The following is a 17,617-nucleotide window of genomic DNA, read 5'->3' on the forward strand; positions in this document are numbered from 1 at the left end:
CAAGAAGGTTGATTTGTCGTGAACCCTGACAGAGGAGTGAACTGGGTCTATGTGAGGGACCTTCTCATCGGTCACTGTTATCAGAAGGGCAGAACACTTCCTTCTGTAGAACATTTCCTCTTCTGTAAAGGGATCTTCAGCAGTTTTCAACAGTGTCTCCTGAGCGTCCTCCATTCACAGAATTACAGTGGAAATACACTGAGGAGTTTAAACCGAGATGGTGAGAGGGTGGCTTAAAGATGGGAAAAATGTTGTGTGCCATAGAAGAAATAATCTTTCTGTCTGAAATTGTGTAAGAAAGCTGTGTCTATAACCTTCAGAGGGTGCAATCTGTAAAGAACCAATATCAGACATTCAGAAAAAATGTTTAGTTTAATATGAAATAACCTCTGAAATAATAATAGTGTTAATGAAACTTATTTTCTTAGGATGTGTGCCATACACTGTGAAGCATGGGAAAAACAAACAGGGATCTCCCTGTCTAATCCCATACAATTACTCAAAAGTTAAGGTTTTTTAAGGCAAATTTTAAGAAGGAAATTTCATTTACATATAAATGTATATCTTATTCAACACTCAAATTGGCAATATCAAAGCTAATTGAGGAAAAGTACTAACTGTAAGTCTGGTTTGCGTAACTTAACAGAGGAATAGTGTAAATATATGTTGAGATGCAAAATACAATGTGAATCTTAATTCAGAACTAGCACACGTTTCACTGCTACATGGTTACAATCAATTAATTTATTGGTGTCCCTTCTGCTTTGACATATTTCAGTGTTTAAATTTATTTCAGTACATTGAAACTCCTGTAAAATAGTTTGATTACTCTCATTGTGATGTTTTTTTTAATTAATTCAAACATTTCATGGCTTAGATTAGCTGTATTTCTTACATATTTACCATATTCAACATTTTAGCAACTTTAAAATGTTGCTTAAATTTACTTTGGGACCCAGTGGGTCATTTCACCATGAAAGTTCATGCACAAGCATGTGGAAGTTTAAACCAAGCTTTGATTGTTCTGAACGAGAGTATTCTCTTGCAAACCAGATGTTCCTCTCTACGGTAGACTAGCAGTAGAAACAAGATTGAATCTTTCTGTTTGGTTTGTTTGAGTTTTTTTGTTTTGGTTTTCTTGTTTGTTTGTTTTTGTGGTTTTTTTTTAACTTAGCCACAGTGGAACAATCAGTAGAAGGCAGTGAAGCTTTCTCCCCTGGCAGAGTACAAATTGTTCATTAAGATGTCATAGTTGGGTTTTTTTGAGCTATCAATTTAGTATAGGTCAGAAAATGGGATTTGCCTTGTTTTACCACTGGTTTTATTCAGTGTTTAAAGGGTTTTGGTTAGATAAAAAACTTTTTTTTTCTTTTTTAGGTCTTCAAGATGTATGATTCTATTTTAAAATTATAAAAAAAATTAATTATTGTTGCAATTAAAAAAACCCACCAACTTTCAGTCTTTACCTGCATTCAATTATCCCAGTAAGGAAAGCCTTCATTTTACCATTTCCGTTTAAGGATGGAAGTCTATTTCTGTAATTTAGAAGTATGTCTTTTGAAGTAAATTAAAACCACCATCATTGTACAGAAAGAGGCACATAATGGGGAATGTAGACATTTTTGCCTTTACATTTATTCTATGAATTTTGAATGTTCTCTCTGTAAGATTGAAAATGGGAATAATATCATAGTGTCTTTTCTCCAGGGCAGCCATTTAAATGTTGTTAGCTGGCTAAGTCATGTTAATAGAAAGAAGGAAAACATTTTGCCGACTAGAAGTTATGATATTTAGTGAGAGAATGAGAAAACACTTTCTAAAAAAAAAAAAAAAAGTTTAACTCCTGAAAAATAGAGTCTTTGGATTTTTGGAAGGAGCTACTCCTGGAAATTTAATTTTAAAACCCCTGAGTTTGTAGAGAAAGTCTTGACTGACCTTCTCCCTCTCCGTGTCATTGAGTCTGTCTTACTTTCCCTCTTTGTCCACTGAGTTTCCTTCTGGCCCTAAAGCATGTCTCTCTCCTTATGTATCCTGCCTACATTTTGTGAGACTTGAGATCCTTCTGAATTATCCCAGACAAAATTCAGCTTACAGATAATGGTCTAAATCAGACAATATTAATAAAATTAATTCTTACTTTATTCTGCCTTTGGAGAAACTTATTAACAAGCTCTCCTTGCAGACAGATCGGGCTGGACTGTTTTCTTCAGTGTTCAGCCAGTTTTTTTCCCTCTAATATCATTGAGTGAGAGTCATGAAGTGTAATGACCTCCATTGTCTTTGGTCTGGGACTTAAACGTACACAGTTCTACAAATGGAGGCATATTTTGTGATCCAGCAACTTGTTACCTGTGCATAAAAACACTCCCTGAACTAGCACAGAAGCAATTCCTTTTCTATCACAGTTTAAAAGAAAAATAATAAAAATGCATTTCTATTAAAGTGAAAGGCTTAGCTCATATATTTGGAATAAAACCAGAATTGCTGTGATAGTTCTCCTTTGACTTTATAGCAGTATAAGAAGGATTAGTACACTGTATGAGCATACTGGATGGTAATAGAAGAGAATTAAAATAACTTCAACACATTGTAGATAAACCTTTGAAAATAAGTAAAAATTCAGTCTTGAGTGTCAGAATAATTGGAATGTATGAGTAACTTTTCCTAAGAAAAGCTACTTTTTAAAATGCTCATTATCAGGGTGTAACAGGAGCAAGCGTTGCATTGCTAGAGATAACATGTACAGAGGGACAAGAAATTGAAAAGGTGGAGAAAGTCTACAGAAGGTTAAAGGTGGAGGAGAGGAAGATGATCCATCTATCATTTCTGCCACAATAAATTTTCCTTTTTTGAAAGAATAGCGTGACCCTAGAACAAAGAGAACAAAATTGCTCTGCTGTGCTATTTCTAGTGTCTAAGTATTACTATGGAATTCTTACTGATCATGAGTGGATCATGTTTTCTAAGTGTTTATTGTCACAGGAAATATGATTCCTGTGTTTTAGTACAGGGTGCTGAACATTTCTATTCCTGGCAAATAGGAAATACCTAACAAAAGAATTGTGTTTAATACAAAATGACATAATAATAATTAAGAAAAAAATTAAAGATGCAGAGTCCTCTCTTTAGCCAGTAGGTTTCTAGTATTCATGAAATTGGAAGTATTCTGTGTAATTTTTTCAAACAGCAACAACAGAAATTAACAACAAAGAAACACCCAGGCACTTCAGTTGATGTAACCATGAAGATGGCAGTGCACTTTGAAAAATAGTATGCCACCTCAGTGTGGAGGTGACAGACTCGGAATGTGGAATGCATGAAAGAAAATGTGTTACGGTGATAGTATAGATGTGGGTAAATGGCATGTATGGGTTTGTGTTTCTCTGAAGAACTGTACAGAAATTAAACCACAATTTCTTTAAATACAATTTTCATAGAAAATGTGAGAAACTGAGTGGCATCTTGTTTTGATAAGGAAGCTATGTATACATGGCACATAGTGTATTAAAAGCCATAAATAACATCACTACTGATCACAATTAATATTAAAAGACACAAACAGATTTGCATTAATCTCCTAAATGCTGGAAGTTTCTCTGTGCTTAATTAGGGGATAGTGTAATCTTGTCTTCATGGCTAGGCTGGAACTGAGTAGGTATTCGAGTCCTGATTCTGCCACGTTTCCTTTATAATGTTAATCAGAAAGGTTTTATCTCTATTTTTTTATTTGAAATTGAACATAACAGTTCCTTTCCTCACGATCAAATGTTATACCTTACACTAATTTTTAGTGAACGTTTATGAAGTAAAGCAATTTTATTTCCACTGAATATGGAACTGGGGAGACAATAATTTTTTAATATTAGCCAATCTTAAAAAGAAGGTTGGAAAGATGAAATAAAGTCTAAAAGCTCAGCAAACAGTTGAAAGAGAAGCCTGTTCAGAAAGTTGATTAGAAGATCGTAGCAGGGGAGGGAGGAAAAAGCCAAATTGTTTCACTTTGGAAAAAAGGAGACTTACTTTTACCTTGTCTTGATGTCCAAGGTATTTCTGATTGCTCTTAATTTGTAAAACAGGGATAAGCAGATACAGTGAGTGAAATCAAAAGATGGACAAATTCAGAGTGGAAATAAAGGGCTTTTTAAAAATCCAGAAAGTTAGTCATTATGGACAGATTAAAATTTTTATCAACTCTAATCTTTTAATGAAGGTTAAACAATTTTATGAAAGATATTTTATAGCTCAGCAGAAGTGACAGACAATGCAAAAATTACTGGTCTGCATCATGAAAAAGGTCAGTCTAGACTGTCCCAATAGTTCATTCTGGCCTTACAATCTGTAATTCTATGTATTAATGTTTGTGATTCCTGCTGATACTGTAATTATGGTGTCCATAGATGCATGGCAGTTATGCAACTTACTACGTCTTGGAAGGAGAAGGAAGGAGAGACTGCTTTTAGAAAGCTATCTACGAACAGATCATTGCAGTATTTTTCACAAGTTAATTCTGTGAAGGGCATCTTATGTTCCGTAATGACAAGTTCTTGTGTATGACTGTGAATCCATCTGCCTTCTTCTGTGGGTTAGTTGAGAGAAAATTGGATTTGTTGGTACAGGGGGTTATGTCTTAGAAAAGTGTTACAAAAATAGGTCACAAAACTGAGAACTAAGCTAGCTTTTTTTCTTCTTCTTTTTCCCCCCTCTCAGTTTATTTATTTGCAAAGAATGAACTATATCTGCTGCCTCCTCACGGATTGGATCATATTTACTAAATAATTTCAAGGGAAAGTAAAAATTGCTGCCTGCACTAGATGTTCTAGATGGACAGGTGGGAGAATGACCTTTCTTCTAGTGTCCAGTCAGCTGTTAACACTACTCACCTGGAATATGGCAAGTCTGAGATCCTGCCTGGACAAATTTCTGTTCAAATTTCTAACATTCCAGGGTGAAATGACTAGTGGATACCAGGATATTTTGATAGGGCCGAGATTAAATGAGCTCCAGGTGAGCTTTCTGATTATCTGGTTCTGTCTTGGTTTTTGGTATTAATGGGTATTTAAGAAGAACTGAAAGTCTTTGCTGAAGTAAAGCTTTTGTTTTGGGGGCATTAGGAGGTAGGAAAAAGAAATACCATTTTCTTCTAGCAGTAGAGATAGCTGTGGGTTTCCTGTACTCTTGTGTGCTTTAGCAATGCACCATTATATATAATTAGATAAGTAGCTTTCTTGGAAATACTGTGTATCTTAGCCTTCTTTTTATTTTTTTTAAGCTTTTCTTAAGCTATTACTCCAACACATTCTGTTTTAGGAATAGAATGTTGCATCTACGGTGAAAAACATTATTTGTTGAATTATTTTGCCATCTCAATGAGAAAAAAGCAAATTATTTAAAATCCATTTGATCCAAAAGAATATCCTGGGGGTTTTTTTGGTGTTTTTTTTTTTCGGTTGTGCAAATAAAAAAAAAAATATTTGTATAGCTCAGTGGTTTTCCTGGCATGGAGAAGATGGAAATAGTCAAATAGTTGCTGTTAAAATTCAGGGATGTGCATAGTCTTCGTGTCTGTATACAGATGCTGACTACACTGGGTTTATTGGCATGCTCATGGGTTTATTGGCATCTCACTAAATCAGAACAGAAGAGGCTGAAGTTGATTTTGGTTTATGCTGAGATGACCACTGATTTGGGTGAAAATAGTTTGTTGATGTAGTTAATCATATTCAGAATATTTATATTTTTATTTTTTTTTTAAGTCCATGGCAAAATTGGACTTTTCTTCAGAAAAAAACCTCTTCATTTTGCCTCTATGAGAAGCAACAGTTTAACATACAAATGGGGAAAAAAAAAAATACTACTTTTTCTGAGTTTCTCCCTGTTTCAAGCCTTTGAACAGTGAAGGTCACAGGCACCTTCATTCATCGCTTATCTTCTGACATTTTTCAAGGCATAGCTTGTGTTCAGTGGTAGTGCCTGGAGCATTGTATGTCCTTAGCACATACTTCAGGACAATATATGACTCCCTTATCTTCCTTGATTCAGAGACAGGCACTGCAGTTTGAGAGGAGGCTGAAAGCTCAGAAAATCAGACGGTCATGTAAGATTAGATACCTTTTGCATTGGTCTTCTTTTCTCTTGACCTGCACGGCACATTTTCTTTTCTTCTTCCCATTTTTGTGTTACACACTTGGAATTTCTTTAAATCTTATTGTGTCTAGAAGTGAAAAGCACAGAACATAACACATATCAGCTAGAATGCACTTTGCAAAAACCTTGGATGACTGGTATCTGTAGACTAGTACAGGTATCTGACTACTGTTTGCAGTCTAAAAAGAAAAAAAAAGTGGTCAAACACAGTATTTACTCCACTCTGAGTAATACTGACATTAATAATTGAAGTACAGTTTTAAAGAACTATTGATTTAAAACAAAACCTTGAAAAGTGTTGTTGAAAATATGTAAAATATATTCTGATAAAGATGTATTTTCTTAAACATATTTCATATAAGTTATGTAACTTAAGTTAGATAAGTCACATAAGTTTTGGTTTATTTGAATCTGTAGTTGCTGGGATGGGCTGTCTTCGCTGTGGGTGGAATATCGCATGTATGCATTGCAGCGGGTCAGCAAGAACTGAAGGTGTTGAATTGGTGCCAAAAGTCACTTTGATTACTTTAAACAATATAACTCAAACTATGAAAATTGGACACCTAGGTTTTTTTAGGAAAAAATTTTCCCCGCACCCCGTATGTGTTCTTTAATGTATATTTTCTGATATTCCCTCAGTAACATGCACAGAGAGATTGTTAATGCCCTTCTGTACTTCAGAATATGTTACTTAAAGCAGCCTATAACAGGAGTAATATCTAGACAAGATACAGCGTTATTCATTCCAGTCAGTTTGAGTTATAGATTATGGCATTTTGAGGTATTCCTGTACTTGCCTATTTTTTCTTCTCCGTACTAGACTGATAAGCTAGAAAATGAAAATGAACAGGGAAAAAACAAGAGCATAGTCTGGGTTCCATTTTCATTTATTTGTTAAATTGAATAGCACATTAATGAGGCCTTTGTTTTTCTTCATAGTATTCCCATTTCCATGTCTTCCGCATGGTCATCCCTCAAAGAAGGTTGGTTGCATGGATCGTGTCAACCCTTGGCTTGATAGAGAAATGCAGAATTTTCATTTATACAGGCACAGCATTTTTTTCCTTTATAAATGCCAAACAGAATGAAAAATACTCCTTAGAGAATTAGAAAATAATGAATGATTGGCATTTGGTGTACAATTTCTTATTCTAGTGAGATTTTGGTGTGTCATTCACTGGGAAATTCAGAGTATTGAATGACATCCACATGTACCGGATGGGCTGTCAAGGCATACTGAGTGTCAGCACCTTTGCTGAATATCACTTGAAGCCTAATTCTCCTTTATTTATGGACATTTGAGTTGATGTTTTATATATATTTTTTCCCACTCCAAATCTATTCATGCTACTAAAGCTGTGGCTTCGTCTCTTTACCCACAAAGGGTATCAGTGCGTGGGGACAAGGGTTAGGGGAAATACACAGGAGCACACAGGCAGCTGAGTAACTGATACAGTACACTTAGCTTTGTGAGGTTCTCTTGCTCTCTCTCTCATGTTGGTACCTTAAGGAACTATGGATCCTGTGGCATCCAGTAACTAACAGGAAGTGATTCAAAGTCCAGCTGGTGGCCAATTGAAAGTTATTTTCCTCTCAGGACTTGATACGAATAAAAGGCTACTGTTTAAGTTTTCAGTAATGACCTGTTGGGACAAAATCCTCAGCAAGTTGGTGTTTGACACCAAATGATGGTGATTCATGTTCAGCTTCCAATCCACTGTAACTCCCAAATCACTTCATATGAAGCTGCTGTCCAACAGCTTCATTATGTGGTGATTTATCTGGATTTCTGAATAACATAGTCAAGTGGTGAACACAGCTGCTTGGAACAGGTTTCATCCTTGGCCACTGACCGTCTAAATAAATAACTTTAGAAGGTTGTACCAGCTGCTCACTAGAACAAATAGCCAAAAGCCAGGAAAATTCTGAGATCAAATCCTAATTAAACTGCTAACTTGCTGCATGACCCTGGGTGGCTAAACTAAGAGTGTAGCCATAAGCCCCAAGTCAAAACCTCTCACCTGAACTTCCCTCTGAAGACAGATTTTAAAAAATGCACACAACAAAACTGATGTACATCACCAACAGTAACATTCTGTTTGCATTGAACTTCTTACCTGACCCCTAACACTTCACTCAAAATACATCTGTGCCTTCCTATATTCTTCTTGTTCTTATTTGTTTATATGGGTTTGTAGCTGCATTATGATTAACATAGATATATCCACACAGGATAATTGGAAGCAAGTTTTTCACATATTTACCTATGTTATCATATAGAAATGTGGGAAATATTTCTTTGCAGCTTGTACGAGATGATGCAGTTTTGTGAAAAAATGTATTGTCTGTAGTGCTCTGTGTATGATCTCCAACACAGGAGTTGTTAAGTCATGCTAGACTTAGGCTGTATGCAAAAGGCTAATGAGTTCAGGAACAGAAGGGAAGAAAATGGGGATGAATGACCAACGTACAAACTGCCTGTGAAACTTGAGCTGTAGTAGAAAAACAAGGGGGAGGATATGCCATTACAAATGTGAAAAAATTGAATATAGTTTGCCAGGGACCTTGTCTGGAATGCGTTTTAAATGCTAACCATTCATCCAAACAAAACTGTAATATGCCAGTTTGCACAAGCACCAGTTAATATATTTGGCAGCTGAACAGATAGGAAATCTCTGTGATGTTTGCAGGATTCCCAGTCTCAGGGGAGTACCAAATGGAAGCACACCTGCTTTCTTGTAACTTTGTCCAAATGAAGCCCTGCACTGTGACCCAGTTGATTAATGTTTTTGGCATGGTAGCACTGAACTTCCCAAGCTTGAAGATGTTAGTGGTCTTATGGTTGGAGAGCTCACAGAAGTGCCCCAAATGGTAACCAGCTAATGTAGTTTCAAAGGTCAGACTGTTCTCAAGAGCCAAATCCTCCCATGCTGGTTTCACAGCATTGTTGCGTGAGACGTGCCTTCTCGTTGAGTGTAATTCAGATAACTGTGGAAATAGGTGTGCACCACTGAAGGAGCACAGATTCAGCTTATTATTTATGACATTAAGGTTTAAGAAGTAAATGAATAAATAAGAGGTGCTATCTTAACAAGATTTCTCAAATGATATAGAAATACAGAGAAGGGAAATAAGATGACCAGAGGAGGGTCAGAAGAGGAAGACAGATGGGAAGGCATGCACTGTTTTTTTCTTGGATTTGCAGTTGCCTGAGGTAGTAGGTTGACTGCTTAATTTTTGGCAGGAGGGGCATTTTTGTTTTCATACATTGAATGGTACTTAGTGGCTATTGTCATGATGCTGATAAAAGCTGTGGGGAGTTCAAATAATGCTTGGGATATCTTTACTGCATACTGCAAAGAAGACTGGAAATACTCAAGTTAGCTGTAAATAATCTGTTTTTTTTAGTGATGACCAGGGGTCCACTGGGCTAATTTATTCTTCAGTTTTAATATATTTAGAGCTAGTTGGGGAAATCTGTATACTGGGAGGTTCTGTGCTACATAGATATTTCCCAGACTAGGCAGTTCAACAGCAGAGTTATACAGGGTTTTTTTGAATCCATGCACATTGTCTTGGTAATTCTGGCATGAAAATAATATCGTACAATTTTTTCTTCTAAGGTGGAGGAGAATAACTGAATTAGGAGCTATGCTGACATATCTTGCAGATCATGAGCTAGGAAAGCATAAGCATAAGCAAAGTTCATGCAGGAGCAGGACTTCCTCTCAGGTGCTGATAGGAGTACTGTTATTCTGGAAGTTCACAATGAAAATATAGTTCAGTTACAAACATTATTACAAGTTGCGTACTACTTAAAGTGTTGCATAAGAGACATGAGGTTTTCAGAAATAGAACAAATAAAAATGTAAGTCCTTATATTCTTTAAAATTAGACATGGCAGCACTGATTTCTCACCTTATGGAACCCCTTGTCACATCTACATGACCTTCACTACCTTTTTGTTCTCTGATACCTGAAACTCTGCTACTAACATGTAGTCACAATCATGATCTAATAACTATCTTTCTTCCTATTTCCCTACAGCTGTAAGAAGTTCTCCTGTTTTACTGGAGAAAGGTGCCTGAGTCTGAGGATGGTCAGGAGATGGAAGTGGCTCTTGGAACAGCAAGGTTTGTAAAACTCTATGTTTTCCTTTGTATGCTGGTTGTGTAACACAGATCAGCAATTGCACTAGAAAATTGTTACTGCCCATTATTCAGAGGGTGGCTGCTTTTGCTGTTGTTTCTGCGGTTGTGCTCCAAAGTGATAGCTTCTAAGGTGTGGGCTAAAGAGAGCAGATTGATACCTGGTTTGCTGATCAACTCAGGAATATGGAATATAGCTTAGCATCTATGGATCTTATTTTTTTACTTGCAGTCACTCTTGCAACATTTCATCTCTCTCTTCCAACATTACATACACACACACCTAGATGTGTGCGTCAATGTGATGGAAAGGATTGTGTATCTGTATCTCCAACTATAGACCTTCTAGATTTTAATAAAATCTTTCTTTGACTGTTTCTGTGACCCTCGAAGTCAGTCAAAAGCAAAACTCAAAGTGACCCTAGCTACCTTAGGACAGGTTTACAAACAAAAAATAACTGAGCACAAACATTTAACAGAGGAGTTACCAAATGGGAAAAGGTCTGTACCCAGTTAAGTTTACTAATTCCAAACCAGTCTAAATTATTCCATCAAGTAGGGAGACCTTACAGAAGCACATGCTATAGCTGACTTCAGTATAATTTTTATTACAGCAGTTAGAGTTTGAAGTTAAAACATTTTTAATGCTTATAAAGACAAACTTGTACACTGTGCTTACAAAAAATGTTTTCCCTTTGCATTGTATTAAATTTGTGAAAAAATTTCCCCTGAAAACCTTTTTCATCATATCACAGTGCTAATACTGGAGCAGTAATTCTGTTTTTCTTCCAGTTCAAGAATCTATGCTGAATTTGCCAAGCTATATAGCTGAAAACACTTATCAAAATATCGCTGTCATTGAATTTAATACTCAATTTAATTTATGGCACAAAAATCTGAGACAGTTATTAACAGTTAGAGATTTATTGGAGAATATTATTCTATCTCTTAGAGGAACTACAGCAAATCTCAAGAATAGCTAGTGGCATTATTTATAACTATGATTCTTTTCAGTATGCACCATTGTACAGTTTTCACTGACAGAGACAGTTCCTTTACCATGGCTGGATTAAGGCCTCAAGGAACCTGTTGGCAAAACCACAACTTCTAAGGGTGAATATAAAGTGAGTCAAGATAAGAGCAACTGATAATATAACTCTAAGAGCAGGTATCATAAAAAATACTTTAATGACAGCTGAAGTGTATAGAGGCACCATGTAAATGATGCTGATATTCTAGATGGGTAACAGCTAGGCATGCATGTGTATGAAATTTTCCACAGTAAACCCTCAAAGACAGTCTATCTGCAAATAATAATAGAGAATTTCTGGGCAAAATATCAACAAGACAGAATGTTCTCCCTCAGTACTTCTCACAGTATAAACAAGAATGAAAAAATACTAAGGCATAAGCTGCTTTTATCAGGAAAGCTGACTTTCCAGAAAAGGTTGGTAAAGCACTCTCTTGGTAGAGGCCGCTTTTTTTTCATGGTTTACTTGCTACTCTGCCCAACTGTTTACATCACTAGTTACATTAAATCAATCAGAATAAAAGCATAGAGTGCAGTGTCAGCTCACAGAGATTCAAACATCTAAATTTACTGAAGGTTATGAAGTGTCAAGGAAGTGGGGGTTAGCATTTTATAGTTTATGCTTTCTGAATCTCAGCTTTCATTAATCCTAGAATCTCTTACTTATTCCAAATCCAGGAATAACTGTGGTTTCTGGCTTTTGCCTCTGTCTTCTATTTTACTTAGTAATTTTTTAGAACAGAAGTCGTAGATTTTCATCCCTGTCTGAAAAAGAACCAACTTCCTGAGTGTTTTCTGTGCTGTAGTGTTTTCACTGACTGTAGACAAATTCTTTTGCCGTATAAAGGAAGCAGAATAATTTCCAGCTTATGTACATGGTAGGAAATAATACATTATTCAAGGCAATTGCTTTCCCTGTGTTTCAAAAAACTGGCGATGAGGTTGACGTAAACACTGTAAACACAACTGAATCTTAAATGGAGGCAGATTTTGTGGAATGCCTATATAAGTCAGTATGCATAGCAATCACTTATAATCTCTTAGGATTTGACCCCTCATATGAACTGTAAAACTATAAAATGCACACTGTACACACACAAAAAGAGAGAAAAAACAGGCCTCGTACAGTGTAAAAAAAAAAAGAACTGCACTTTGCTAATAAGGATGAAAAGAGGAAATTGCTTTCACTGCAGCTTATATGTCTGAAATAGCAGTATACCCAGTTTTTTCACTGATTCTTATGAATAATACTAAGTTCTGAACTCCAGTGAATGCTCATTGCACATTGTTTTCCCGAATAGCCACGTATCGTTCTGTTTCGTCCAGCCCAAAGATAACAGATGTATACTAGTTGAGATTTTCAAAACTGTTTACGTTAGCAGCAGCTGATAACTCAGAATAAAATGTGTCAAATTGCTTTAAGGACAAACCAGTCAAACACAAAGGCAAACATTTGAGTCTATTTACAGCTTGAAAATTTCCCCATAGAACACAGCTGTCTTAAGTGCGAATATTTGTATGTAGATTTAGTGGCACTGACAAATACCCCTTTTTCCCCACTCTCAAAAGGCTTGAAAGCTGATGACCTGCTTTTCTAATGTTTATCCAGGTATTTCATGTGCATCAGATGAAAGTCTGGCCCATTATAGTAAACAGGGCTTTGCCCTTAAATTGAATCAAGATTACTTGAAAATCCTGTTGAAAACCATTGAGAGTAGCAGCTAATAACCATCTCTCAGCTTTTGACTGCATAAAAATTGGAAGAATATTGAATGGGTCTGTTTAGAGAATAGGCAGAGACTAAAACCACACCAAAATGTGATTTTATTTCTATTCTGAATTACATAAACAGGACTTGTGTCCCTTTAATTCAGAATTCCTTTTTTTGAAGTAGGGTTCATGCTGCCTTGAGAGTATAGTCCAGTGAGGTTAAATTGAGAATGGAGCTAAAACAGAAACTTCTCTTCAAACAAGGTCAAAAGTGTAGATAGACATTTTATTTCATTCTTCTGAAGTGCATGGCTCAGCTCCAAAGACATGGAGGTGCTTAGTGCTAGACAAAAGTATTTGGGTTTGTTTTTTTCTGGTTTTCGTGTTCTAAAGGAAGCTCAATTGAAGTCAGACATACACAGTGAGGAACCTGTCATTTGAAACTCCTGAGAACTGCTTTTTTAGGAGATGGAAAGTGTTAAACATTACTGTAATACTGTATGTTGTCTGTGAGTGTTTTTCTGAATATGTCATGTATACACAGATATTCTATGTCAGAAATTTGTGGGAAATGTTTTCTTGTAAGAGAAGACCAGCTTGTCAAAAGCAGAGCTTTGCTAGAACACACAAGATTTGAAAGAAGCTTTTTTTGATTGGGAAAGCTTTTTTCCAGATTTTAATTGCTGTGTGAAAATCAGAGCAGGAATTTGAACCCATCTCTTTCACATTCTAGAGCAATGCTGTGATAAGCACACTGTAAGTGGACAGTTTTCATGAGGTTTCCAGGTTTTGTTCCTTTTTAATTGTTTTCTGCTCTTGGTTTCCTAAGATTTCTGTGCAGAAGGAGAGGATTTTGAAATCTCAGTGCCCTGTGGGACAGTGATGTATATTTTCCCTTCAAGTCTGTTTCTAGTAATATTTCATCACTTGAATCGCCCTCTGAGATGTCCCAGATGTAAAACGTTACAGTTCAGTTGAACTGAGAATGTGGCTCGAATCTTCTGTGGAATTTTTAAAATGCCCACCATGGTTGGTGAGAGGTAAACGCACTGGGATGGGGTTCCCAAGTAAGTAGCAATAGGACGAGAAGAAATGAGTTGAAGTTGTGGCAGGGAAGGTTTAGTTTGCGTATTATGAAGAATTTCTTTACTGAAAGAGTGATGAGGCATTGGAACAGGCTACCCAGGGAGCTGGTGGAGTTGCTATCCCTGGAGTTGTTCAAGAAGTGTTTAGATGTGGTGCTTCAGGATATAGTTTAGTGTTTGTGGTAGTTGGATTACAGTTGGACTTGAAGATCTTGAAGGTTTTAATGATTCTATGATTTAAAAAAAAAAAACAACACAAACTTTGGCTTGTGGAATTATCCATATCTCCTAGTAAATTACTTTCAGTCACTTCGTACTAATATGTACTTAATTATCTTCCTTTGTACAGCATCTCTTACTTCAGTTTGCATCTGTGTAGTTTCCAGTTTTCTACTGTTCTGCATTCACAGTAAAATTTAGAAGTGTCCAATCCAACTATCACATTATCTTGCAAACTACAGAATTTTCCTTCTCGTTTGTCTGGTCACACAATTGCAAGTGAGTTGCTGAGTGGGGCAATTTGTTTACTAAAAATAACCAGCTTTTTAGTAATTACATGAGGGTACCCATGATGGTTTCCTTAGGTAGCTCACTTTTGTCCCAACATAGTCTGGGATGATGCCTGTGACCCTAGGACTGAAATTCTTGTCTTCAAAGGCAAGACCTGGTGGTGTCACTGTAAACACTGCCTCCCAGTAAAATCACTGTTAAATGTACATGTACTGCATAAACGGTTTATGTAGGATCCAATTCCTGCATATTTGTTTTCCCACTTCCCCTGTGTTGACTGTAATTAACTGCTTTCCAGTCCTATCATATTTCAAACCCCCTACCTTGCCCTTTTTCTAGATCTTCTCTAAATGAACCACAGCCTACTTTACTCTGCACAGTGGGCCTCTTAATCTGCTTTCAGTTTTCTGCAACCAACCCCCTCATCATTCTCTGCCTGGTTTTTGTTCCTTTCTTAGCTGCTCTGTTTATCTGTATTCCCATCCACATTTGTGCCTTTTTTCACTTCACTTTTTTTCACTATTGCTGATATCTATTTTTTTAACGAGCCCTTCTCCTCTGCATTTGGACACCACACAGCAACTCCTAGAAAGGTAACTCTGTCTCACTGTAGTTGCTATCTAGGGGAAAAAATTAAGTTCTAAAAGCAGGTGGAAAGTTTGTTTTGACAGCAGTAATTATTTATAGTATTAATGTATAATAGCTTTTTGACATTGCTGAAATTAGAAGTAAGAACCATTCATAGTAGTTCAGACATGAATGTGTTGTAGAAGTACTGCTGTTAAGTAGGTTTTTTTACATATTCTAGGAAGAAGGAGGAGCTTAGGATTTTATTTTATATCAACAATTCCCCTTTTTCAATGACTGTTAGATTATCTGGAGTTTCTGTTTTATTCCTGGATTATTTGGGATTAAAATACCTTGAAAAATACCAAGAACTTTTATTCTCTCCTATAACTGAACGGAGTATATTTCAGTGGAGGTTTATGGTATGTGGGCAATAATTGTATATAACCCATTTACTGCTAAAAAAAATACCCCATCAAGAGATAGAAGTGTGACTAATGCATTGGGATGTTTGAAAGCATTTGAATCAACATACTGTCTGAGATAAGATTCATCCAGCTGAGACAGATTTCAGTATATTCATTAGCTTTAATCTTTGCCCAAGTGTCCTTTCTTTGGAATTTAAATTTGGTATCTTAAAAATACTCACGTTTCATGAGCATCTGAAGTGGCATTACCAATATGAGAAAGTGTTTCCTACATTATTAAAGGATTGTTTAACAACTCATTTCTACAGTACAGGTATTACATGGTGTGAGTGCACCATCAAGAAACTTTTTAATGTCTTCCTATTATTATAGCTTTTTTTCACCTAACAATCTATCAAAAAGAGAAAATCCTATCAGCATCACTAAATCCTTCTTTAATGTTTCATTGATCTTAGCCTTAGAACAAGATTATAAAAACAGTCCTACACAGAGATAATCTCTAGAGGATTTTGGCTAATCTCAGCACTCATTTTAGATGAGATCTAGTCATATTCAGACACATAGCTATTCTTCTAGATAACGTATGCCTACCAGTGTTTACCCTTAATTAAGATGAAATAATTGCTTTTGTTTCCTTTGGTCGTAACAAGAGTCATGTCTAATATATTCCTAGACCTTTGATGATAAATGTCTTGTACACATTATATAGCATTCCAGGCTCAGGACTGGTTTTCCCTGGTGAGGTATTTTTTCTAACAGTGAAAACTTGTGCCGTGAATAACATAATCTTCAAGCATCCTAATGTTTCAGACTGTACTCAGGTATTCAGCTCACTTCTTTATTCTTTAGTTTCCATTCTGCAGAAACTTGGCATATATAAAGATTATTCAAATAGCTTTTTGTCAGTGAGTGAATTATTTTGGGAAGGACAGCACATAAGAAAAATGTGGAAATTACCATAAAAGTTGAAGAAAAGATTTCATTTTCACTGTATCAGTTTTCAAATGTCAGGCCGTAAATAGAGTCTTACAAAGACTAAGTTAGAAATATAAAGAAACCAGAATTTAAACTCCAGTGTTGAAATAATAATACAGATAATATCCTGTACCTCAGATCTGTCATACAGTCCCTAACTCTTCATGTATTTTCAAATTCAGCAAATCATCAGTTTTCAGGGTGCCTTTTTTTATCACCCATGTATGCACATTTTTCAGAACATCCCTATTTCCCTTCTAAATAAAGTCATATGCAGTGATATTTTAGGGTGTCTTTTATTATGAATATATAACATCATCCAATGCATTCCTTTTTATAAGGGAAAACATAAGCCTCCAAGGATGTAACATTTGTTTACAGCTGGCTCTTTTTCTCTGTGAGAACATTTTGCTTTGCATTATTAGTTAATAGCAAGGTAAAATGGAGAGCAAAATTACTGCTGCATAAACAAACCTGTTACACAAAGGCCTTTGATATTCCAAATGATGATGCTAGAGATTGTGTGATTTATTTTTGCAGAGTTGTTTTTGAATAACACAACAGTTGAGCTTACACAGTTTACCAGCCATAGTAATGGCAGAATTATTTAAGGCCAAGTTCTTAAACACATTAAAGTTAATGATTAAAATCCCTTTGGCTTAAGCATTTGTGCAGTAAGTCCTAGACTGTCAAAGAGATTTGCATTGTGTAGCTAAAAAGCTACTTTATTTTATCAACAAAAGAAGTGGTGTCTTTCAGGAACAATTTCTCATAGGAAGCTGATGAAATATCTTCCTGAAAATGCTCTTAAGTATATGTGCCCAGTATGTCCTAACGTGCAGTAGGACTCAAGGACATTATACATATCCTTCTTACACAGATAACACGATATAATGAACATGATGTAAATGAAAGCTGCAGTATCAACTGAATCAGTTGGTCTCTTTTCATATAAATGTTTAAATTCAGTATTTTAAATGTTAAGTATTTAAAATGTTAAAATTAAGTATTAAGTATTGT

General features: G+C 35.8%; 1 long non-coding RNA gene across 1 annotated transcript in view; it reads left to right on the forward strand.

Moving 5' to 3' along the window:
- LOC127389308 (uncharacterized) overlaps window positions 1-17,617 on the forward strand; it is a 122,515-nt gene that overhangs the window by 46,082 nt on the left and 58,816 nt on the right. Inside the window, exon 2 of the long non-coding RNA XR_007890616.1 lies at window positions 10,192-10,277. This is a non-coding gene — a long non-coding RNA (uncharacterized LOC127389308). The remainder of the gene's footprint in view (window positions 1-10,191; window positions 10,278-17,617) is intronic.

This window comes from Apus apus, chromosome 11 (assembly GCF_020740795.1).
Source record: "Apus apus isolate bApuApu2 chromosome 11, bApuApu2.pri.cur, whole genome shotgun sequence".
Taxonomy (NCBI): domain Eukaryota; kingdom Metazoa; phylum Chordata; class Aves; order Apodiformes; family Apodidae; genus Apus; species Apus apus.